A 25,404-nucleotide genomic window follows, 5' to 3' on the forward strand; every position below is an offset into this window, starting at 1 on the left:
GCTAAAGAAGAAAAATCAGTAGGGACCTTCTGAGGCATGGAGATAAAATCAAAGTCATAACCGTTTTAAAAGTTAAAATGAAGTGTAATGAATAGACGAGAAAATATTAGCTTATCAATTAGGTATTTGATTTATCCTCAAAAGTACAATTACTTGTTTAATTCAACATCGGTTATTATGCTAATTGCTGCTTTGTGCTTTTACTGACAGTGATAATAAGGTATTCTTCTGATGTTTTCACACTGAAAATTTGACGGCCCACATACTTTGATTGCCAGCATCCCAAAATGTTTGAGTGTTCCAAAATTACGGCTATTTTTCATTGGAGAAAGTGTCGTCAGATGTATCTACCACTGCCTGATGCTGCCCGCTATCGCACAAAGGCAGCTTTTTACTAGAGGAAGTGCCGCTACACCAGCTGGTTCTGCCACTATCGCTGTTGATACCCGCTGCCACTGCTGCTGCTGCTAAGTAAGGACTGTCGTAGTCGTTGTCCAGAACTAGTTTGACTAGTTCAAGCTGAAACAAGCTTTTATGTATGCCAAGTTGTGCTTTCCCGATTTATTAGGTCTGTCAACGGGTTTGGAAAAAAAGACATAAAGAATCGAATATCGCGTTTCAACAAGACTTGCTAATTTTTAATAGTACAATAGGTCAAATAATCAAAATTACTTTCTTGTAAACGTTTAATGACAATCAGGCCAGGGTTCAAGGGGGGCAACGGAGGTAAATGCAGACAGACGGAGAGACAAAGTGAAGACCTGTTTTTGCTCGTCACCGTCCAGCGGAATCATTTCACAATTTTCAGTTATATTATTTCTAAAAGTTTTAAGAAATGAGGGCCCCATGAAAAAATATCTCCGGCCACGATGACAATGCAATATAAAATAGCTCCTCTGTTTGTTCCACGTGTTTCTGAAATGTTCTGAATTGATACCATTTTTTGAGTAAAATTTAAGTAAGTTCAAACCTAAAATTATTTTAGATCTCATCGATCATTGAAAAATGAAATTATTTGTTTCGTCAATATTTTTATTCCTAGACTCTGGCTCTCTGGTTTTTAACACTTTGATTTTTCCGAACGCAGGTTTTAATTCATGCATTGTTCATTTTTCTATGTCCTTATTTTCTATCGATACATTTTGAGTAGAGATAAGTTGAGGAGTTTACGATGTTCATGATTTTGGCCACACGCTTTGAACTTTGAATTCATACTTATTTCGTGTTTAAATTATATTCCAAAACAAATTGATGAATTTCGCGTGCAATGTAGAAAGTCTCCAACAAAGTTTCATAAATGAATGATACACTTTAACAAAAATGTTAGTTTAAATTGATTCTCAGAGCTCAGTTAGACGGAAATGAATAAAAATTCGATAGTGTGTTTTCACGTCAAAGTTCCACGACTATTCATGCAGAATTTTTATTTTGGTACAGTTTTGTAACCAATCTTTGATTCGGTTTTTCTTATAGTCACATTTTGTGAAATATTTGGAAATAACGTCAGTTTCCTTGAAAAGATTCATATTCATAAAATATAGATTTCATTTCAATTTTTTGACAATGACTGTGCATAGACCAAAAATCTGTGTATGAAAAGTTCTTAGAATAATGTGTAAAGTAAAATCAACATATGTTATTCACTATTTGATTAGGGTATTGTTTGAGAATACTTTTTATTTGATATTGAGCCTCTATGAAACGCTGTTGATCGACTGAGAAGGTAGTGAAATGAATTCTATTTTTATCCTTCGTCGTTCGAGTCATTTTAATTAAATTTGTAACTAGAGGTGATGAATTTTTTGATTATAAATCCGTAATTAATTTTAAGGATTCGTAATCTGTGAAAAAAGGATTTTGATTTGATTGCAGTAACTATCGAGGCACCCTTCCTTATTTCGCATATAAAATTATCTTTCGAATCCTATTCCATAGACTGATACCAGTGCGGTTTGCGAGTGGGTGATCTACAACGGCCAGATGTTTACCTTGAGACAGATCCTCGACAAGTTTCGAGAACACAGCTTACAGACACACCATTTATTTATAGACTTCAAGGCGGCGTACGATCTAGTGAAAAGCAATTACAGATTGCGTAGCTAGCTGAGGTTCTAGAGTCTACAGTTTCGCACGAAATTTGCCCTTTACAGGAAGCTGATCTTCCCAGTGGCACTCTACAGACATGAAACGTACACGCGGAAGAAGGCCGATCGGCGAGCCTTGGACCGTAAAATATTACGACCAATAATCGGTGGCAAGCTTGAAAATGTGTTGATGGAACACGTCTTATTACAGTGGACTGGCCAGTTAGCACGTATGGTGGAGGAACGACTCGCATGGATACCCGAGCAGCGAGTGTAAGGAGCGACTGGAGAGGAGTATTTTTGCAATTCAATTTAACGTAATATATCCTAAAATTACAAATTTTTCAAAAACAGTCATAATGAGAGAGAACAATCAGGTCTTTTTTCATTCTTTGAAAGATCATTCTGAACTCTGGGCAATATTGAAAATTTCTGAAAGTTTTAATATTTTTTTTCGATTTGGCTGAAACTTTGCATAGACGTTTCTATTGGCAAACGATACCATTTTGTGCTATTGGTTAATTTTTTTGGAACACGGCTTATTTTTGAGAAGCTATCGAGAAATGCTATTTTTGGAAGGTATTGATGATTACAAATGTTGTTAGGGCCAAACAGTGTTTTTGATCGGTGTGGCGACTTCGACAAAGTTGTAGAAAATAATTTCGTTTTTCAGCAAAAAAAATATACACTCGAAAAAAAAATTTTTTTTTGAAAAAAAGTTTAAAGAAAAATTAAAAATTAACTAGGGTATCGAACGTCTTCGTCAGTGGTTTCTTCGGCAGTTTTTCTGCAGCAATCATATTCAAAAGGGGGCCGAAGAAAACCACTGACGAAGACGTTCGATACCCTATCTAAAAAAGCTCATTTTTTAAAAATCTAATTTATTTTAGAAAAACAACGAATGATCAGGAAAAAAGTTATAATTTCAAAAACAAATTAAGAAAAAAAAGTTGAATTGAAAAAAGTATATTTTTGTTTTTTTTTTTTTTTCGAGGGGTGGAAGAACAAAATTACTATCTACAGCTTTTCCAAAGCGACTATGCCAATCAAACAAACCGTTCTGCAGCCAAAACTGTTGGAATGATTGGCATAGTGCCTTCAGCAAAGTTGTAGATAATAATTTTGTCCTTCCAAAAAATATACTCGGCGAAAAAAAATCAAAAATATTTGATCGGATCGGTTGCATTGCTTAGGTTATAATTTGTACTACACATTACACTTTTGAGGAATAACTCAACATTTCAGATCCAAAATAGCCGAACATATTTTTCATGAAGATCACGCAATGACTAACGACAACATTAGTCTAGTTCGATCAGTAACATCCCCTTGTAAATTAGATGCCGCAGAAAGTTTAGAAATTTTCAAACCAAACCTTGCTACCCTCCTTAACAGAGGTCAGGGTAATCATTTCTCTTGGCTTTTTAAATTTCTACCTAAAACTCCCCAAAAGGCATGGATCACCAGGCCGCACATTTCTCTACCTAACTCAAGTTGTTTACGTTCTGTGAGTTAAAATTTGTCCCATTCGTTTACCTACTTAGGTGTAAAAATTTAGGAGCTTCGCTATTTTCTCCACAGTCCAAGTAAGCACTGACGAAGGCGCTTAGTAAGCGTTGAAATACGAATATGCAAATGAGAAGTGAAAATTGATAGAATTAAATAGTGAAAGTGGATAAAAAGTGTAATGTGTAGTGTAAACATTCTATCAAGACGCTCGAGTAGAATTTAATAAATATTTTGTAGTTGTTATAAAAAAAATTAGATTTAAAAAAAAAGAGCCTTTTCAGATAATTAATTTTTATATATTTCTATTAACTTTTTTTTTCAAAAATTAACAATTCAGTGTGTATATTTTTCCGAAAGACAAAATTATTATCTATATACTACTTTGTCGAAGACGTCATACCGTTCAAACAAGCCGTTTTGGCCCTAAAAATATTTGTAAACATCAATACCTTCCCAAAATAGCATTTTCAATAGCTTTTTAAAAATGAGTCGTGTCGTCATGTTGGATTTTATAATGGCAAGCGAAATCAATTTCTGGCCTCTGGGCGTCATTGTGGTTTCGTATATATTCATATTGGATGGTATTTGACACCGGGAGTCGCCATGTTAGAATTGAAAATGGTCGATTTTTTACTTCTGTGTATCATTCTGTTTCCAAAAAATACAAATTGGGTGGAAATCGGTCATTTTTGACTGTTTTTTAAAAACCGGGAGTCGCCATCTTAGAATTCAACTGAACTGATGTCCGAGGTCGATCTTTGGCTGATGTTCGAGCTCGATTTTTGGCTAATGTCTGAGGTCGATTTTTGGCTTCTATGCATGCCAAATTTAGTTTCATTTTCCTGATTAGTTCCTAAGTTGTGTAAAAAAAAGTTGTTTTATTTGTATGGGAGCCCTTCCTTACTATATTTTTTGCTTTCAAAAACATCCACACGTCTAATTTAGTTCCATTTGTTTGATTAGTTCTCGAGTTATGCAGAAATTTATGTTTCATTTGTACCTTCATGGTCCCAAAAACCCCTACATACAAATTTTCACGTCGAGTGGTTCAGTAGTTTCCAAGTCTATATGGATCAAACAGACAGACAGGACTGCATTTTGTATGTTTAGATTAATTACGTAAAATGCTCAATTATTCTTTTTTTGAAAGTGGCTATGGTCAATTCATTCATTTGAAATTATAAGATAAGCTATTCCACTGGGTCACACTTCTGCCAAAGAAAGAACTACCATAGTTAGCTCTACGATTACGGGATGAAATGAAATTTGTAATCTGTGAGCTTCTAATAGGCTGCAGTTTATTGTAGGAGTATTCAGGCTCTTTTGAAGTAAATATCGGAAATAGTAAATGACAGCATATTATACGACCGAAGTCGTTGAAAGCACATCCTGAAAGTTGATTTTGATAGGATAGGGATAAGGTACTGGTGAACCTGCCACATGTCGTTTGGAAATGGTTGACATAGAAAATTAGGGAAAATATGACTTGAGTTTTGATTCTATTGTAAGAAATAAAACTGTTCGTCTTAATGTTCTAAGGCTAGCATATACTTTTCCACATGGCTGAAATCGACCGTTCCGTAATACCTAAGCTAACTGCACTTTACACAAATACTACAGGTTTATTTTTAAGTTTTTGTTAATAAATTGTTAATAAATATGGTGCGGAGCACCATACGTTATTGACTGTGGCAAAGAATATATATCATTTTTCAGCACAATCTGGGTTAATGAGGATAAATACAATTTATTCGGGTTCGCGCATGAATGTATAAACCATAATACGTTTCAAATCTAGGGCACATCAGTTTATTCGAAATAGTATCGAACGCCTTGGAATCCAACAATTTTAGTACAACCGCGTTCCCTCTAGCTAATACCCCACTCACATCATCGAAATTTTTTTTAAATTGCGGTCTTCGTACTGTGCTTCGGGCGACAAAAAATTGTGACTGTTAAAAAAGTTACATATTTGTGCTTTGAGTAGCTTTTCAAATATTTCAGACATAGAGCTAAAAATACTGGCTTTTTCCATTCACTAGGAAACTCGCTAGATCAAATAATTGAAATGTGCCTAATGGGTCTAATAAGTAATTGAGATATTGTGCCGGAAAACTTAATTGATAACATATCCATTCCAATTGCATTGGATTTTAAATGGTAAAAAGGACATTTGAATATTGCTTCTGTAGAAATTTGTCCAGTCGATCCCACGAAATTTAGTTTATATTGAGATATTTGTATTTTCTAAATTAAGTTTCATTTGCATAAATTTACATTCAAAATCAATGGGTGCAAAATGGAAAGGAATGACTTGAAAAAGCTGGTCTAGATGAATCATTTCTAAAGAAATAGGTAGGTTAATAACCCAGGTTACTCATTCCAAAAACCTGTAGTAAGTTTCGAAACGTAATGATCCGAAAACATAAAGTTTCGATCAGGTTTGTGTTTAAATCTCCAAGGCAGAAAGTGTTGTTGTGGTTGGTGGGTAAAATTAAAATGTTAGAACCCTTGTCAGAGGTTCCAGAGCTCGACCGATCAATTCGACAGTGGAGATCGACTTATTAATTAATTTTGCTTCCCAGCATTGTTACTATTATTGTAGGATATTACAAGTTCTTTATCGGAATATATTCTGACAATAAGTAAAAAAGTCTTATAATAATCTGGTATCATTCATAAACTATACAATAAAAAGTTTGTGCAAAATTTTGGGCAAAATTTGACGTAATAACCTTCTGCACGACAACCAGGTTCATTGTAATTATCAAAAGATTTCGATTCAAATTTAGAAATCTTGTCTGAAATTCAATTTGGAAAATTTCAGATCTACCATGTATAATGTCAGCGGGAAACATATCTGAGTTTCAATATCTTTAAAATATGTGGCAAAATAAAACGCACAAGTTGTAGCAGGTAATATTAATGATTACCACACCCCTTAACGGGGTATCACATGAATAACTCAGTATCTATGCAGACAATGCAAGATAATCATAAAAGATAGTTTATCAATTGCAAAAGGGGAAACGCTTTTGTTGCTCGCACTGCGAAGAAGCACTTGGATCCCATGCGTACGCCGCGGATAGGAAGTGCAAGCGGAGCAGCAGTTGCCGTTTTGTTTTTCTCTCTTTTCCACAAAACACACAGTTTATGACGATCGTTTTCAACTTACAATCACTTTGTTTGTTCCGGTTGTTCAGCGGAGTCGGAAGCCACGCTGATGGTGGCTGGAATCGCTGCCGGATGGCCCTCGTTCGGTTCTCAACAGCGGTGATGAATTCGTTTCCTGAACGCTTGAAAATCGAATGTAAATCTTCCACTTTATTCAATAGCCGCACAGCACAATCACGAACGCACACTAATCACACGTATTTATCGATCCGAAAGCCACGTGAGCCCGGTTTGGGCAGAGCCGATCAATCAGACAACGAAAGGGTGCGCGGCTCCGTGGGCCTTTCCTTAGTTACAATAACTTAATGGCTTAACACGGATTTCTTAATGATCTTGTCACTTTTGCTCCTTCAACTATCGTGTTTCTCTTTTTTCTTAACCTCAACTTGTTCTCACTGGGGATGGCGAGTTTCTTTTCATCCCGTTTTGGGCAGAAGACTCGTGCCCTTTCTTTCAGCAGTACAGCATCCTATTTTGCAAGCTAGCTGCCGGGTCAGCAGATATCGTTTTCAAGGTTAGGCGAAACACTTTTCCTTTCTTTCACGGATACCTGGGCCTGTTTGGTAGCGTTTCACTCTCTATTTCGCATTGATCAAAATACACCGTCAAGTCCCACGATCAATTTCTTTCTCTTTCACTGTCACGATCGGGAAGGGGAACCTACCCTTCTGTCGTCATTGCATGGGGCAAAATCGAAAGTGACCGCGGCACAATAAAGCCTTCCTTCTACTGTCCACCAGTCAACCTTTGCTTTCAATCGAATCGAACACGAGACTTTTACCAAATTTGTCCGGGGTAAACTCTCACGGCCTTCGTCGTCTGTGGCTAGGAACGACTCGCGTAGGGCGCGCGCCTCCGTTGATCACGCGAACCTGAAGCAACTTCGATCCGATCCGATCCGATCCTTAGAACCACCGTCGAACTACTGCGCCGCTGATGGTCTCAGGAAGATAACTTAAGGGTGATGCGGCAGTTCTCGAGCTGCTCCCTCTACCGTGGAAGAAGGTACGGCGCACTTCCTGGAAATAAGATCGGCCGCCTTGCGTTGGCAGAAGAGAAAGAAAACAAAGCTGTCGTTACTTTGCGTTACCTGGTCGCCACGTGCATACGGAGTGCATACTAAAGAAGACGTCCGTCGTCTTCGAAACCAGTGCATATAAAAATCAATCGCACCTCGACGCAATAACGATCGCACCGAAGCCGAACAGTTATGCGATTATGAGAGAATAAATCATACGACGGCGCATGGCCGGCGGCGCCAGTGTTGCTGTTGGTGTTGGGCAGTGATCAGAAAACCGATGCAGTTACATGGAATGCAATTATTTTTTTTTGCGCTCAGGTCATCCGGTTTCGCATGAGTTTTAATCATTGATGCTGAGACACGCAAAAGTGTTGAATGGTGCGAAACCAGATCTGTAGTGTGCGAAATAAGCGCAATTTTTATTTAAAATACTACAATATGTGTCTAACTATTACAATAAATAATTCCCTTTCAACTTTCTTTCTTGAATGAAACTGAATTATTTAAACGCGAAAACTCATTATTGCTGCTCCAATTGAAAATATGTGGTCATGGTTTTAGTTTTTACAAATCTGAGTAATAATCGAACTTTCCCTCTTTCCCCGTTTTCTTGGAGAGCAGAACAGCTTGGATGTTCGGCAGAACACCTCTCTGGGCAATAGTGATGTGGAAGCTTGTTCAATTTCTCGTTATTGCGGATTGCCAGCTGCAGAGGACGTGAGATGATTCTCGTTTTATAAGCATCTCAAGTAGCGTCACCCGCCAATTCAAGCACGTCTGTAGCCAGATATTCCTTCACAGCTGCCAGATCGACAGGTACTCCAGCACCAACGCGCATAATTTTCATTATGCAGCAGACGATGAATTCGACCTACCGCGAACGATGTGTGATTGTATCAAATACCTATGGTGAGATCTAACGCAGCAAGCAGGCTGCGCGCCGCAGGTGATAGAATGAAGGAATTCAAAAAAGGGGACGAACTGCGCTGCACACTGTTTTTTACATCACTGTCAACTGTCAATTAGCATATCGTTATGACAAAGCAGCCAAGTTAAGATTATATTACATTTGCTGTTGTCAGAAGAGCTAGCCAAGCACACTGGGTCCAAAAAAGCTAAAGCTAAACTAAAGCTTTTACGGAATACAACAGCTCAACAGCAATTGTTTCATTCTTTCTGCCAATTGGCCCTTCTTAGGGCTTTTTTTCCTTGAAAATTGTGAAATGTGCGACCGCACAGTTCTACAATTATTTCAAGCGATAGAAAAGTAGCGCTAAAAGTGCTTGAAATAAAATTATTTCTCACTAAATGTGAACATATTTTAATTATCGAGCTAAGCATGAATTGTGGAAATCAAAAATCTGTGATTAAGCCATTTAGTAATATGTAAGTCAGATTAAACCTCAAGTAAAGTCTTAATTAAGTTATGAGGAATGCTGCCGGCAAGAAATAACGAAAAACGAGTATCAACTCGCGACACATGCAAATGGTATTTTGCAATGGCAAGAAAATAACATACTTGTTGGATGGCACTACTGCTTCTTAGCGCCTCGAAATCTTTTAATTGCGAGGTAAATAATTTTTTTCTGTCACTCGCCAAATTATTGCGGATATTGCTGAATCTTAATTTTATTCACAGTTACTTCCCAAATACTGGTTTTCAGTTAGTTTAATTTTCTATCTTCATTACTATTTACTCCTTAAATTAAAATTAAAAATAGCATAACTTTGCTTAGAGTCGAGAAAAGCAAAGTAAAAATGTTTGTGATGCAAGTCGATGTTGCTGCTGGTAGAGATGGCAACTCACTGGCACGTTTCTATCTCTCACACTGAGAAGTCATTCCAACTTCCACTGAGGGTGTTGAAACAATAGCCAGCTATAAATAATAGTCTCTACTGGGTAAATGTACGAAGTGCGAGAGTTGGATAAGCGATACAAAACTCGATTCTAGAACTACGTCTTTAACGTTCTGCGGTGGTGTAACGGAAACACATCTGACCGGAGATTGGAAGTTGTGGGTTCGAGCCCCACCTGCTGAACTATATTTTTCGTAGTTTCTACAATCATAATTTCAGTTAGTTTAATTTTTTATCTTCATTACTATATTTACTCCTTCAATTAGAATTAAAAATACTGGTTTTATTGACAGGTTATCTTCAAAATAATTTTAGTAAATAAGAAGCCTCAGAGAACAATAATAAGTTTTAGTTTAGAACTCCGCCGCTAGTGACGCTGTAAAGTTTAACTTTTTAGTTTTCAGACTTCAGAGAAATGCATGTGTCTTCAGCAAAGTTTTAGATAATGTTGTCACAAACAACTTTGCTTAAAACTTTTTACTAACTTCTTTTGTTTTCGAGATACACTTGTCCGTATCAGATTAGTCTGTAAAGTTCAACTTTCTGAATATGGGTCATTCCATACGAAGTGACCACGAAAAAGCGCAAACTTGGACACGACCATCACAGATTTTGCTCAAAGTTGGGAGAATTATTCATCTACTGTCACTTTGGAAAAATCCCAAATTTGTTGTCGATTGGAATACCTCCCGCTCTGTGGGACCCCCCTGTTTATTGCAATGTCACGCATTTTTTGTTCAAAATCTCTTTTTTCTTTTTCTTACAATTCATAGACGTAAGATGTCCGAAACACACTGATAGATGATTTTTGAAGAAAATAAACCAAGGAATCCAGAAAAAATATTATTTTTGACCGGAAGTGTTGCCAGATAAATAATTTTTGTATTTGAAAACTAAATTTGCATTTTCCGGCCAATGCAGCTAATTTTATTTTTAATTTGATGGTTTCTTCGTATTTCTTGGAAAAATTTACGTAAGAATCACTTATCACCCCGTGGTAATATGAACCAATCTCGAGATATAGCATTTTTACGAAAACAGTTCTGAATTTCGTAATTAATTTTTCGTAAAAATGTTATATCTCAAGATTGGCTCATATTACCACGGAGTGGTAAGAGCTTCTTACGTAAAATTTTCTGAGAAACACGATGAAACCATCAAGTTTAAAATAAAATTAGCTGCATTGGCCGAAAAATGCAAATTTAATTCTAAAATACAAAAATAATCGATCTTGCAGCACTTACGGGCAAAAACAATATTTTTTCTGGATTCCTTGGTTAATTTTCCTCAAAATTCACCTTTCACTATTTTTCGGGTGTCTATAAATTATAAAATAAAATAATTATGAAATTTACAACTTTTTTCGTAAAAATGATATATCTCGAGATTGGCCCATATTACCTCGGAATGATAGTTGTTTCTTATCTGGAATTTTTCAAGGAACACGATGAAATTATCAAATTCAAAAAAAAAATGGCTGCATTTGCCGAAAAATGTAAATTTAGTTTTCAAATACAAAAATAATTTATCTGGCAACACTTCCGGTCAAAACAAATATTTTTTCTGGATTCCTTGGTTTATTTTCATCAAAAATCATCTATCAGTATGTTTCGGACATCTTACGTCTATAAATTGTAAGAAAAAGAAAAAAGGGGCCATCCACATACCACGTGGAAGGATTTTTAACGATTTTGACCTCCCCCCAGTGGACAAATGCCCATATAAATTCCTTTTTTTTTCGTAGGGACCGTGGACATTACACAACCACATTCCCCACCCTCCCAAGCTATTCACGTGGTATGTGGATGGCCCCAAAAGAGATTTTTGACAAAAATTGCGCGACTTTGCAATAAAGAGGGGAGTCCTGGAGAGCGGGGGGTATTCCAATCGACACCAAAATTGGGTTTTTTTCCAAAGAGACAGTAGATGAATAATTCCCCCAACTTTGAACAAAATCTGTGATGGTCGTGTCCAAGTGGCATGTACACTCCGTATGGAATTACCCATATCTAAAGAGCAGAAAGGTGGTATCCAAGACACGACCGCATGACTTTGAACTACAGTATTTTTTTGTTTTTACGTGTTCAAATGGTACCTTATATTCCGAGTATTTGTCAGTTATTTGGAAAGAGGGAGGAGTTTAGAAGAATAGAAATAGTAAGAAAAGTAAAAAAGCATCGAAAACCGAAAGTAACCTCGAGTAAGACAACAAAAACAACAACAATTCGTTGAAAAGTCAGATTGATTGTATCCTTTAGAGTCGGCTGTGTTTGGATAGTGATTGGTTGCTTAGTACGATTCATGAAATCGATGTTATTTACCAATTTTTCAATAGTGTATCTCAAACAATGGAATGTTTTTGTTACATAAATTAGACCGCGAGAGAATTTTTGATTTGATGCCAAAACCTCGATGTTCTGAAAAGAAATGACTAATATATAAGTGCTCAAAACCTGACCACTTCTCCCTGGTTTTTTCCTGGTTGAACTACTAGATTTTCAAATTCAGGCGCCGAACTTCGAAATAGATGTTAGTTCAACGTCAAAAACTCTAGCATTCAGAAGGCATTGAAACACACAACTTTTATCCACAACTATTACACTGTGCTACAGCGATTAAGAACTTCTGAAGTGACCTAGTGTAGGTTTAAGGTCTTGTTGAGTGTAACATTCGCTCATACTAGAAATTTTCCAATCACCCCCAAAATCTGAAGTTATGGTCAAAATACGGTTTTTTGGACCTCAGTGCATAAAATTTTTTTTAACTCAGTCATTTCTCAACCGATTTTCAATATGAGGCAGTTTCAGAAAGAAGATAAACAGAGCTTTCAAAAGATTTACTGGTTGTACTAATATCACTAAAACATGTTGAGTTATTTGAGTTTAAATATAATTTTTTAGTTTTTTTCGCCCAATTTTTCAATTCAATTTGAAATTTGCCACCTGTTTTTGTGAGAAAGATACTACAAATACACTAAACATTTGAAATTATATTCAATAACGAATCAAACAAAATTGGTTTTGTGAAAATCGGTGAATATTTGGATGTATTAAATATTTTTTAAGAAAACCAGAATTTTTGGCTTCTATCCCACAATTATTTCGCGGTGCTACAAATGGTGAAAAAAAAAACACAAGAACTTCTGAAGTGACCTAGTGTATGTTGTAGATCTTGTTGAGTGTAACATTCGCTCATACTAGAAATTTTCCAAACACCCCCAAAATCTGAAGTTATGGTCAAAATACGGTTTTTTGGACCTCAGGGCATACATTTTTTTAACTCAGTCAATTCTCAACCGATTTTCAATATTTAGGCAGTTTCGAAAAGAAGATAAACAGAGCTTTCAAAAAATCTACAGGTTTGTACTAATATCACTAAAACGTGTTGAGTAATTTGAGTTTAAATATATTTTTTTTAGATTTTTTCACATAATTTTTTAATGTGAGGTCTAAGTACTATGTTTTGATCATAACTTCAAATTTTAGGGGTATTTGAAACTTTAAGTATGCGCGCTATTACCACTTGACCGGAACTATTACCCACACTAGGTCACATCAAAAGCTCTTGCATTTTTTACCATTTGTAGCACCGTGAAACAACTGTGCGTTAGATGCCAAAAAATCTGGTTTTCTTAAAAAACCTATAACTCAGCCAAATATTCATCGATTTTCACAAAACTACTTTTGTTTGATTCGTCATTGAATATTATTTCAAAATTTTATTGTATTTGTAGTATCTTTTCCACAAAAATAGGTGACAAATTTCAAGTTATGTTGAAAAATAGCAAGTAAAAGTCTAAAAAATTATATTTAAACTCACATAACTCAACATGTTTTAGTGATATTAGTACAAATCTGTAAATGCTTTGAAAGCTCTGTTTATCTTCTTTCCAAAACTGCCTAAATATTGAAAACTAGGTCACTTCAGAAGTTCTTGTGTTTTTTTTTTCACCATTTGTAGCACCGCGAAATAATTGTGGGATAGAAGCCAAAAATTCTGGTTTTCTTAAAATATATTTAATACATCCAAATATTCACCGATTTTCACAAAACCACTTTTGTTTGATTCGTTATTGAATATAATTTCAAATGTTTAGTGTATTTGTAGTTTCTTTCTCACAAAAACAGGTGGCATATTTCAAATTGAATTGAAAAATTGGGTGAAAAAAACTAAAAAATTATATTTAAACTCAAATAACTCAACATGTTTTAGTGATATTAGTACAACCAGTAAATCTTTTGAAAGCTCTGTTTATCTTTTTTCTGAAACTGCCTCATATTGAAAATTGGTTGAGAAATGACTGAGTTAAAAAAAATTTTATGCACTGAGGTCCAAAAAACCGTATTTTGACCATAACTTCAGATTTTGGGGGTGATTGGAAGATTTCTAGTATGAGCGAATGTTACACTCAACGAGATCTACAACCTACACTAGGTCACTTCAGAAGTTCTTGTGTTTTTTCACCATTTGTAGCACCGCGAAATAATTGTGGGATAGAAGTCAAAAATTCTGGTTTCCTTAAAAAATATATAACTCAGCCAAATTATCACTGATTTTCACAAAACCACTTTGGTTTGTTTTGTCATTGAATGTAATTTCAAAAGTTTAGTGTATTTGTAGTATCTTTCTCCCAAAAGCAGGTGGCAAATTTCAAATTAATTAATTGAAAAATTGCGTGAAAAAATCTAAAAAAATATATTTAAACTCAAATAACTCAACATGTTTTAGTGATATTAGAACAAACCAGTAAATGTTTTGAAAGCTCTATTTATTTTCTTTCCAAAACTGCCTAAATATTGAAAATCGGTTGAGAAATGACTGAGTTAAAAAAAATTTTATGCACTGAGGTCCAAAAAACCGTATTTTGACCATAACTTCAGATTTTGGGGGTGTTTGGAAAATTTCTAGTATGAGCGAATGTTACACTCAACAAGATCTACAACCTACACTAGGTGACTTCAGAAGTTCTTGCATTTTTTTTTTCATTTGTAGCACAGTGTTATCTACAACTTTGTCGAAGAAACGATTTTTATAAAGTGTAAGATTGAGATGTTAGATTTTGCAGCGCCATTAGCGACGGAGTTACGAGCTGAAATTTGTTGTCATTCATTGAAGTGCTCCTTATGCACTGTGCATGAGAAGCTAGCTTCCCAAATCTCGCATTCGTGATGTTCTTATCTAACTTAAATATTTTGTGTAATTTTTTATTAATTTTCTTTATATGAATATCAAAATAGAACGTGTGCTGCACACATTTACGTCATAGGAAGAGTTACGAAAATAATTGAACTGTCAAACAGTTAAGAAAAAAAGGCAAAAAATATACTATTGTCGATGTACTTCTTTACTGTACAACCAATAGAAATTGCTTCACAGAAAAACATAATTAACAAATGACAACATATTATGTAATTGTTTTGAATATTTCATGAAATGTAATCCTTTGAAAAAGATACTTGGTTCGAAATTTCCGGACGTAATTATTAATTGCTAACAGCAGCAGTTTATTATTGTGCTTTTTTATTTATAGTTATCTAACGAGTACTGTGCTATTGAGATGTGGAAATCTCATTTTTACTACTTGAATTGAAAATATTTCGTCGTCCTCAAAAGAACGGTTAGTTTTAGTTTTCGCAAAGCTGACGGTGCTTTCCACACGGATGGGAGATCCAGAATCTAGCGCTGTGGAAGGTGATTTCCAATTACCAGTGCGCGGTCGAGTGAGCAAAACAACAACAACAACTATAAATCTTCTACAAAGTTTAATCGTTTGTATAATTTAGTGTCTGCCTGACTAAGACGGAGAGTTTCGCTTGATATTTGGCCTTGTTTCGAGCATCAATTGCTCTGATTTTATCAGTACAATAGTTAGCTACACGAAATCAAAATGTCCGGCGTTTTTGTAACATTTATCTTATTTGCTTTACGACTGCTACAAGAATAAGGGAAATCCGGAAAACTGACTGAGCTTTAAGCATTTGGAAATGGAAAACTTTTGTGAAGCTCTCGCTGTATTAGAGTTTTAAAAACTGCACCTCTATTGCCATTAGACGTAAATCTACGTCAAAAAAAAATTACATTTTCCCAAAATTAAAAAAAAAGTGTAAAATTCCCGTATTGAAAATTTGAAGTAGAACTACGTCTCTCAGGCAGTTCAGCTACATAGAGACGTAAAATAAAAATCTAACTCCGGAAAAAGTGAAAAATATGTCTAATTTTGAAAGCTAACAAATCGGTTAGTTTTCAATAGATTTCCTTCGTTCTTGCAGCAAACGATTAGAAAATCTTCTAAGAATCCTCTCGAATGCAAAAAATTGTAATTTTATTATTTGAACTATTGTGTTATTGCAAATTGTTAAGCCTTGTCAGAACGCAAAATTCGACCTCTGATTGGTCGTTATATGATTGCCTTCCCAAGCACGGTCGACTGAATTACAGACCAAGTAATTCGGAATGTACCCAAAACTGCTCATATAAGCTCTAGACAGCAATACAACCAAGGATGGAAAAAATCGTATCGCATAACAATCATTCGGTTATCATTTCTGTACGTGCTATCGATTAGCTTTCAATCCCAGCAAACCATCGCTATTAAAAGTTACACATTCTCACGCATGCAAGAGACAACATAGAGCAAAGAAATATATGGTAGCTTTCTTTGATGATTTTGTCTCAGTATTGCCTGCTTTAGGCGGAGCGAGCAACATATAGCGAGTGTTTTACGAAAGAATCGTAAACGATTGCACTCAAGCGATCGCAATGATTCTTTCGAATGTTGGTTGCTTGTAGGTAGATTTCGGCTACTCCACGTCGTGCTTTACCCGTGATATACCACGATGATTCTTGGTGATTTGAAATATCACATGCTAATGCACCATGTTACAATTTCCGTTGGCATTGATGATACTTGCTTGCTCGGTGAGCAAACAGTTGAACGCAATCTAACGTTCATTTGGGTTCATAATTTTGTATCACTGGTGATAATATCTCAAGGATTCTCGCAATACTGTTGAATGAAAGTGAACTTGGATATAATTTATACTATCGTGTTTGAATCATTCAGTCTTCTTCTATGGTATTTGGAACTCTTAGAAGCGAAAAACAATCAGCAGCGTTTCTATGGAAAACTTGCACGCGAGTGGAAACATTTGAACGATACCTGATGAATCAAAGAACACATTTGCATGGAATATTGCTAGTGAGTGAAAATTTCCATGCTTGACTACAACAGTCCTTACTTAGCAGCAGCAGCAGCAGATAGTACTTCAACTCATCTTTTGTACAAAATTTTAAACATATTCAATACAAGTAATGTAACAAACAACCTCATGTAGCTCTGCGTCTACTTTGCGGTCGTGGCTTTGCATACTACCCGTGTGATTTTTAAGTTATTCTGACACTATAAGATATATCTTGTAATCTGACACTATGAGATATATTTTGTAAAATGGTTCACACAATTAGCAATCAAACTAAAAAGCAAAGAATGCAGCTTTCACCAATTGTTCAAATTTTTTTACAATGAAGGTATCAAAATAATACTGTTATCTTAGCCCACAGCTCTATGTTAAACAAAAAACATCAATAAAAAAGGATCTCTCACCTCTCGGCTAGACTCTGATGTCCGTAACTGTTTTGTTAAAGATTGTACAGGCCCATAAAAAAGCCGTAACATTCAGTAATCACCCCGGGGGACACAGAATGCTAAACAACAGAAGAAAGCCTTTCAAAGCCCCCTCACCGCCCGTCCAGCGGATCAAAACAACCCATTATCTCACGCTGCCTTGGCAACCGCATTACACAACTGAACTGCCATTACACCGAGATCAAACTACCAATTATCACCATAATCTGGAAACCCTGAACCGGATGGGCCAACTGCATGCAGTGCACCTCCAGTAGCCTGGGGTGGCGGGAAGGGGCTAGAAACAACGACGCCGATCGAGCGCGCGTTTGTTTCTTGTTCGCGCTGTTGGCTAGTGCCCATTATATTACAGCGTGAATCGCGTTGAGGTTTTCGCCCTTCGGCCTTACGCGTTTTAGAGGAATATATAGCCAGCCAGAACCGGTCGGCATGCATAAATACCTTCCAGAAGAGGCTCTCCACAGGCATTTTTTTGTATCTTCTTTCTGTTTCGTGGGTACCGGCAGGTTGTCTGGGTGCACTCTTCCAACTGGAGAGATGAATCTCTTAATTTAAATTTATTGCAGTACAACTTTTACCGTAAGTCGATTTTCCTCATAAAACACGAAATGCATCATCTTGCGCCATCAGCAAACCGGCGGCGGATCGCCGGCTTTAGCTGAGCTGTCGACATTTAAATCGCTTCCCAGGCGGGCCGCAATTTATACTTTGGCACTGCTTACGCTTATTTGGCCTCTGACGGTCTGCTTCTGTGAATCGCCTGTGGATGCCCCACAGACCGAAGACAGTTTTATTATGATCTGGGTGTAATATTACGGTTGTGGCCAGAGTATTCAAATTATTTTAATCGACTGTAAAGTGCAACGATTTCACAACCTTCGCCCGAGCTCAATAAGGCTGTATAACAGCCATGCCAGTGGGTGACATTCTACAGAAACACATTCTATAGTGCTTTGTCACTTTCCGTTTCGAAGACTTTAACTATATTTAGATAAGTTTCCAAACGAAATATTCAAAAGTCGCCTTCAAACATTGCCTCACTTTGTGATATAACGGCGTAGTGACGGAGTCTCCCGTTTGGACTCTTTGTGTCATACAGCAGTCAAAGACACCCAAATACCTTTCGCGATATGGCAAACCAGATTTCGAATAGATAACTGTATTCTTCTCGCACTTTCGTTTTCACTTTCGGTTCAACCGGTTTCTCGAGTAGTACGGTTGTGAGATGTGTTTGTCGTCAATTTAGAAGACAGAAAGATAGCTTTTACGATACCGCCAAACGTTAATAACACGCTCTGAGACGTGAGGAATATGAATGCAACGTAGCGCAACTGATGCCTTGCGTGCGGGTGTCCGCCGGACGGTGAGATCGACGTGGGCGAATACGAATTTGGTGCACACAGACTGCATCATGCATGGGAAAGAGCGTGCGTGCGCTTTGCAGTTTCGGCTTCACTGATCACTACTGCTAGCGTGCGTTATAACTTAGTATGGTATCATTTTAATTGCGCTAATAATTTCGTTTTCAAGCTGATTTAAATTTATGGTTTGGTTGGGCGCGGCTTGGTGAGCAAACGCTATGGAGATTGTTTTTGTAGGTCATAATTGTGCCGTTGCGAACCAGAGTGGTCTATGTGCCATCGAGCAAATTGTTCAGGAGAAGCAATTTTCGAAAAATCTCTGAATAAAATTCTGTTCAACGGATTCTTTCAAACAAAATGTTCTAATATAAAGGTTATGAAGTGGTTTAACATTGGGATACATAAAATAAACAGTTTCTTTGCGAAATCGGTGATTTTATCTCACCAATGTACATAGACCACTCTGGCTTCATATATATATTCACTTGAATCCTCGAATCGTTTCGGAACAGAGTGGTCTATGTACACAAGCCTGGTAAAAGACAAAGAAAATGACAGTAACTCGTATAAAATGGCTAGTGTCACAGGTTATATGGTACATATAGCATGTTACATGTAAGATGTCACGTGTAACATTACATGTAACACAAAATGTTACATATTACATAATATTTTACATGTTACATTTTTCGTGTTACATTACGTGTAACATGTTACATATTACGTGTGACATGTACAGAACAAGTGATATGTTACTTATCACATGTAATATGTTACATGTTTGTTATTTGTTATTTGTTATTTATTGTTAAAACCTCTGACACATTGGTGGTCTTAATGATAATATATATTACTAACTAAATGCTAATTAATATTTACAAACGATAAGAAACACTTTAAAAACAATTGAAACACGCTTCAAAAACAATTAAACCTGTCGTCTACGAAGAATTTGTTTGAATGTGGTTACTGAGATGTTAAAATCGAATGAATCTGCTACGACGTTGAAGCTAGCTGACATGAAACGAACGGGGTCGTGTTGCCCATATGATGCAGTGCGATGCGGTAGCGATAGAAAGTTTCTCCGCCCTAAAGACCTTTCCGGAGCATACAAATTTAACTGCTGCAGAATTTTCGGGGCGTCGATTTCACCGGTTAAAAATTTGAAGACAAACACAGCCTGTGTATCGAAACGTATTTGCTGCAGTGTTTCCATGCCCAAAAGCTGGCAGCGATCCGAGTACGCCGGTAGCTGCTGCGGGTCTCGCCACCGAAGAAAACGTAAAGCGTACCGTACAAATTTCCTTTGCACGGATTCAATTCTTGCAATCCAGTTTGCGTTGAATGGACACCACACTACGGAGTTTGTTTCAAGGACAGATCGCACCAGAGAGTAGAATAATGATCGGAGGCACAGTGGATCATGAAAATCCGAGGCTACCTTGAAAATAAAACCGAGTTGTCGGTTCGCCTTTGCTATGATCTCATTATAGTGTGGCCTGAAGGACATGGCTGAATCCAACGTAACACCCAAATCTCGGACCTGGTTAACCCTTGTCAGAGTTTGACCAAGCATAGTATAGCTGAACATTTCCGAAACATTTTTCCTATGGAACGAAATCACACAGCATTTCAGGATACTAACTGTCAACAGGTTAATGGAGCACCACTTTAAAAAAACGTCGACTAGTCGCTGAAGTTCGAGACAGTCTGAAGTATTTCTTATTGTCTTGAACAACTTTACATCGTCTGCAAAAAACATTCGGCAATTTTCTGGCAACACTAACGATACATCATTTATGTACAAGGCAAAGAGCAGTGGTCCTAAATTACTGCCCTGCGGAACGCCTGATACATTTGAAAAAATGAGCAGAATGTTGCGATCCAATCTTCACGTAGAGTGTACGATTTACCAAATAGGACCTCAGCCATTGTACCAGAGCGGGGGCCATTCCAAGTTTCTCCATCTTAGCGAGCAGGATACCATGGTCGACGCAGTCAAATGCAGCTTTCAAATCAGTATAAACCGCATCAATTTGGGCTCCTTCGGTCATATTCTGCAGGCACGTTGCAGTGAATTGAACGAGGTTAGTAGCGGTAGAGCGTTTTGGATAAAAACCATGCTGATCGATCGAGATATAGTGTTTACAACTAGCGAAAAGTGCATCATAAAAAACGATTTCAAATACTTTTGAACAAGCGCAAAGAGAGGTTATGCCTCTGTAATTATGCACGTTGCGTTTGTCACCTTTTTTGTGCACCGGAAACATGGTCGATATTTTCCAACTGGTTGGAAAAACACATCGTCGAAGCGACAAGTTAAATAGCAAGCATAGTGGGCGTACGAAAACAGCTTTACATTTTTTCAGGACGCAAGATGGAATGCCATCAGGCCCAGGAGCGAAAGAGGAATTCATTTTGTCGATTGCAGCTTCCACTTGGCGGTCGGTAACCGTGAATGAGCTGAAGTCAATGACGTCTCTGGGGATACCATCTAAAGCTGAATCTATTTCTGTAGTTGTAGCAGTAGAGCAGCGGAAGATCTGCTGAAAATGTTGAGCAAATAAAGCACACTTTTCGAATGTCGTGTTTCCTTGACGATTGTTCAAAAATATGTTCTTCGGTAGACCTTCTTCTTTCCTTTTGCTGTTAGCAAACAACCAAAAACGTCGGGGGTTTCGTCTGATACAACTCTGCATCCGAAGGGCATACCGTTTGTACAGGTAGCCGTTTGTTACGTGTTACATGATAGTATTACACCGATTTATGTACATAGACCACTCTGTTCCGAAACAGAATGGCCATTCTGTTTCGGACGCAATTTCAACATGATATAAATCACCTTTGAAGTTTGATTTTTTGAAATATTTTTGATCTCCCAAGTACAGTTTTTTGTGTAGATGTGGAATACGCAAAAAACTCATTTTCGAAAAAAATGGTCTTTAGACCACTCTGGTTTGCAACGGCTCAATTGGTGATTAATGGTTGGAATAACATAATTCATGATGGAGCTGGTATGGTCGAAAGTTTATAGGATTGTTTATCAACTTTCATCATGAGCCGTGAGATGATATAAAGATTTTTAAACACCAGAAGATTACTGTACCGTTGTCTCATCGTTTACTGCATAGATCGGTAAATAGATTTAGTGCTTATCGAGAACAAAGTAAACGAGTTTATTTATAAATGCTATTTACACCATGAAATTCAAATTTGATAAAGAATAGCATAAACTTAATATTCTGCTTGTTCCTAATGAGGTCATGTGAATTTCCCATTTGGATAGCTTTGGTTATAACATTAAAGTATATATGATTCTAGGAATCAACTTACAAAATACACTGCCTTTAAACATAAGCATTGTTTAACACAATTTACAAAAATAACTCGGTATTGCAAAAGTAAATAGCACAAAATATTTCTTTGCATATCACGTGCGCTTGTTTAAAATAAATTATTTAAATAAAGATATTTGTTTGAAATTGAACCTTAGGGCATAGAATGATGGTTGCAAAAAGTGAGGCTTAATAGGGAACACCATAAAAATTCAACGTTGTTAATACTGGCGTCGCTTATATTCGCATTTAATCACTACTGGTTATAACGTCAGAATTTGTAAAATGGATCACTAAAAATTACAATGTTTCATTTTTTTCAAATGAATGAAAAATATTTGAAGATTTTCATCAAAGAAATTGATTCTCCAAAATTTATTCAATTTGATTAATTCTTAATCATGAAAATTTGCTAGAAGTATGGCATACGGGGTGTTGCTCATAATACGAAGTTATCTTGATAACAATTTGTAAGTATAAATGGTGTTAAAAGTTAGATGTAACCTGTGTAAACTGGAGTGCCGTAGGGCAGTAACATTGGTCCACTGCTCTTCTTAGTATACATAAACTATCTAGGAATGTTGCCCCTGAATGGTGTTTCCAGATTCCGCAATCTTTCATCCAGATTTTAATTCATACTCTATTATTGATAGTATCAATCATGATTTACGCGAACTTAATGCTCATTTTTTCAAGTGATCTTCGGTCGCTAGATCTTCAAAAAATAAAACATATGATTTTTAGGTCAAGAAGTTGTACCCGATCATATGGACCTAGGCTTGACCAAGTGCTAATTAAAACGGTTCACTCTTTCAAATATCTTGGCATTTATTCGGACTTCATTCGCTAAAAGTTTACAATCATTTCTGCTAAATTCTTTCGAAAAAGAATAAGTATCAGTGTTATTTCCATTTTCGAATCGAGCTGAATATCAAAAAAAAAAAACATAAAATGGTTAGGCCAATAAAAACATGCCGCGTTAAAAACGAGTTTTCTGAAAAATCAGTGATGATGTAATCTCGCTTCGAACCTGGAAACTTATCAAATTTTACGCGGCTTTTACTCAGTTTCCGTTTTTTTTTTGGTCTGCCTTCTAGACGTGAAAAAATAAGTTCAGCGAATCACAAAATTTAGAGCAATTTTATCAAAATCGAACCAAAATCAACTATTACATAGAAATTTCAATGATTTTTCTAAAGGATATTTCTTCTTCAATTTTTTCTCATCCAACAATGTTAGTATATATTATGTTGCTTTTCGTAGAGACTCTCTACTAGAGAGACTCGTTGATATAGGGAAGGAAAAGTAAAGACCAATGTTACTCCCATGTGGAACTCCAATACTTATGTCTCTTCTGTTACTTCCGTGTCCATTGTAAGCGACTGATTGAGTTCAATCGCTCAAGTAGCCAATAATGCTGCTCGACTGTCCCCCAACACCTTCTCGATGTAATGTTTTTAATTCATATTTCGTGATTGAGAGTGTCGGACGCTTTTGGAGATCAATAAATAGCGCTCCGAGATTTTTGTGCATCAGATTTTTCGAATATCTTGTCGACAAACTCGGTTACCGTCATTATCGTACTAGTTTCCTTACGAAAACCGCATTGCAATCTATAGCAGGTTTCTCTTAGTAGCGTTTATATTGGAATATGATTTGTAACCAATTGTTGAAACATGTTCAATAAATGTTTCATAGAGAGTTGAACTCTCAGTAGTTGATGTACCATTTTTTGACAGCGTTAATTTTGAGTTGTTAAGAGATTTTTATAGTATTGTGTTATTATTTTCCTATAGCTTGGAATGCGGTGTATTTTTTAGTACGTTTTCAAAATATCAGTTTCTGGTTTGCTTTTAAGCAACATATAATTACTTCTACACATGTTTCAACAGTTCGACTGTTTTAGTGTTGTTAATAGAATACGTATTTTTGATTTTCATTATAGAGCTAGTTTATATTATTAAGAATCACGAAGCCATGGATTAAAATTAGATGAGGCGTAAGGACGAACCGAGTGGATTGGAGTCCTGTCGAGTATGGAATTAAATTATTAATAGTTAATTAAAAAACAGCGTTATTTTTAATATTCAGCTTACTAGCACTCTGTTCAGTACAGTTCTCAGATAAACTATTTTATGTATTAGGAATTCTAATGGTTCCTTTGAGGTTGCATTGTTCTGAGGTTTTTCTCAACAGTATATCAGTTTAAATATTTTTGACACATCGTATATTCACTCGAAAAATTTGATGAAATTCCTCAAGAAATCAGAATTTATCGAAGAAAATACACAAAATATGTTGTACTGTACAGTTCAAAAGAACGGTTGAAGGTTAGATTTAGGTTTCAATCATTTAATCAGATTCAACATGGTCGTTGTTAAGTCAAACCGGACCAAGTCGCAAAATTGAAAAAAAAAAAACGAGTTAACAATAGTATTGGATAAAGATTTTCTTAAGCTACATCACACAACAATCAGATTTTATTTATCTCTAAAACAGCAGAAATAACAGTATGATTTTTGTCTGCATGACCAATGAAAAGCGATAACAGTGTTCAGTCAGAATGGACCAAGTGTTCATTTTCAAGGAGACTGCCTTCGGTCAGCTATTGATAAAAGCGAACGAACGGAAGAATTTTCAGGCGTTTTTCCGGATTTCTTTATATCAGAGAACTCTTTCACTCACCCTCCATCGGAATCTGTAAAGATTCACGCACTGTCGTGGTTTTGAATGTGTTTTTGGACCGTTTATTGCTGTCACTAACATGACCTGATATCATGCCTTATAGTGTGCAGACAAAGTGAACCATGTGTTAAGCAGAAAAAAGTTGAAATCATCGGAATTTACAGCATCGGTTTAAAGTCAACATAAGTGAATTTCAACACTATCAGGCAACTTATCGGAATGCTTCTTTGCCCGTTAGTCAAAAAAGTATACTTTACCAGCAAATGAGGAAAATGTACATGGTCCACTCTGATTGAACACGTAAATGAGAAACGTTAGTCATTTGTGTGGGTGACACAACATTCCACAATTTCAGAAAGAAGTTCAAGTTACAGTAGTAATACTGACTTCAAACTTGATGATTTTACCAATGAATTATATCCTCAGGAGGTTGAAATAAGTGTTAAGTGTATGTTTGTTACTGTTTTATGCAAGCTAATTAGATTTATGCCCGTTATGAAATTACGAAGCTTAAGGCAATAGAAGCGATTGTTTGGAGAAGACCTTTCATATTAATACAAGAAGAAGCTGACTCGATTGACATTTGAGTGTGTAAAGCATGTTGTCAGTATCTATTCAATATTATTTTCTAATCAATAATGGAGAACGTGTGCCAACTTTTCATGAAGCTGTCCTTGGGTCACTACATCCAAACGTGACAGAAATTCCAGAACCAAAACACGAGGAAACTATC

The 25,404-nt window shown here is 36.3% G+C and overlaps 1 protein-coding gene across 2 annotated transcripts in view; it reads right to left on the reverse strand.

Annotated features, from left to right (window-relative positions):
* The window catches only part of LOC129721052 (mucin-2-like), a 234,436-nt gene that overhangs the window by 156,530 nt on the left and 52,502 nt on the right, over positions 1-25,404 (reverse strand). The window contains exon 2 of one of the 2 annotated variants that reach the window (XM_055673153.1): positions 6,769-7,806. The exons of the other annotated variant lie outside the window; for it this stretch is intronic. The gene's annotated coding sequence lies outside the window, so the exon portion shown is untranslated. The remainder of the gene's footprint in view (positions 1-6,768; positions 7,807-25,404) is intronic. 2 annotated transcript variants of the gene reach the window in all.

The sequence above is a fragment of the Wyeomyia smithii genome, chromosome 2 (assembly GCF_029784165.1).
Source record: "Wyeomyia smithii strain HCP4-BCI-WySm-NY-G18 chromosome 2, ASM2978416v1, whole genome shotgun sequence".
NCBI classification, from domain to species: Eukaryota; Metazoa; Arthropoda; class Insecta; order Diptera; family Culicidae; genus Wyeomyia; species Wyeomyia smithii.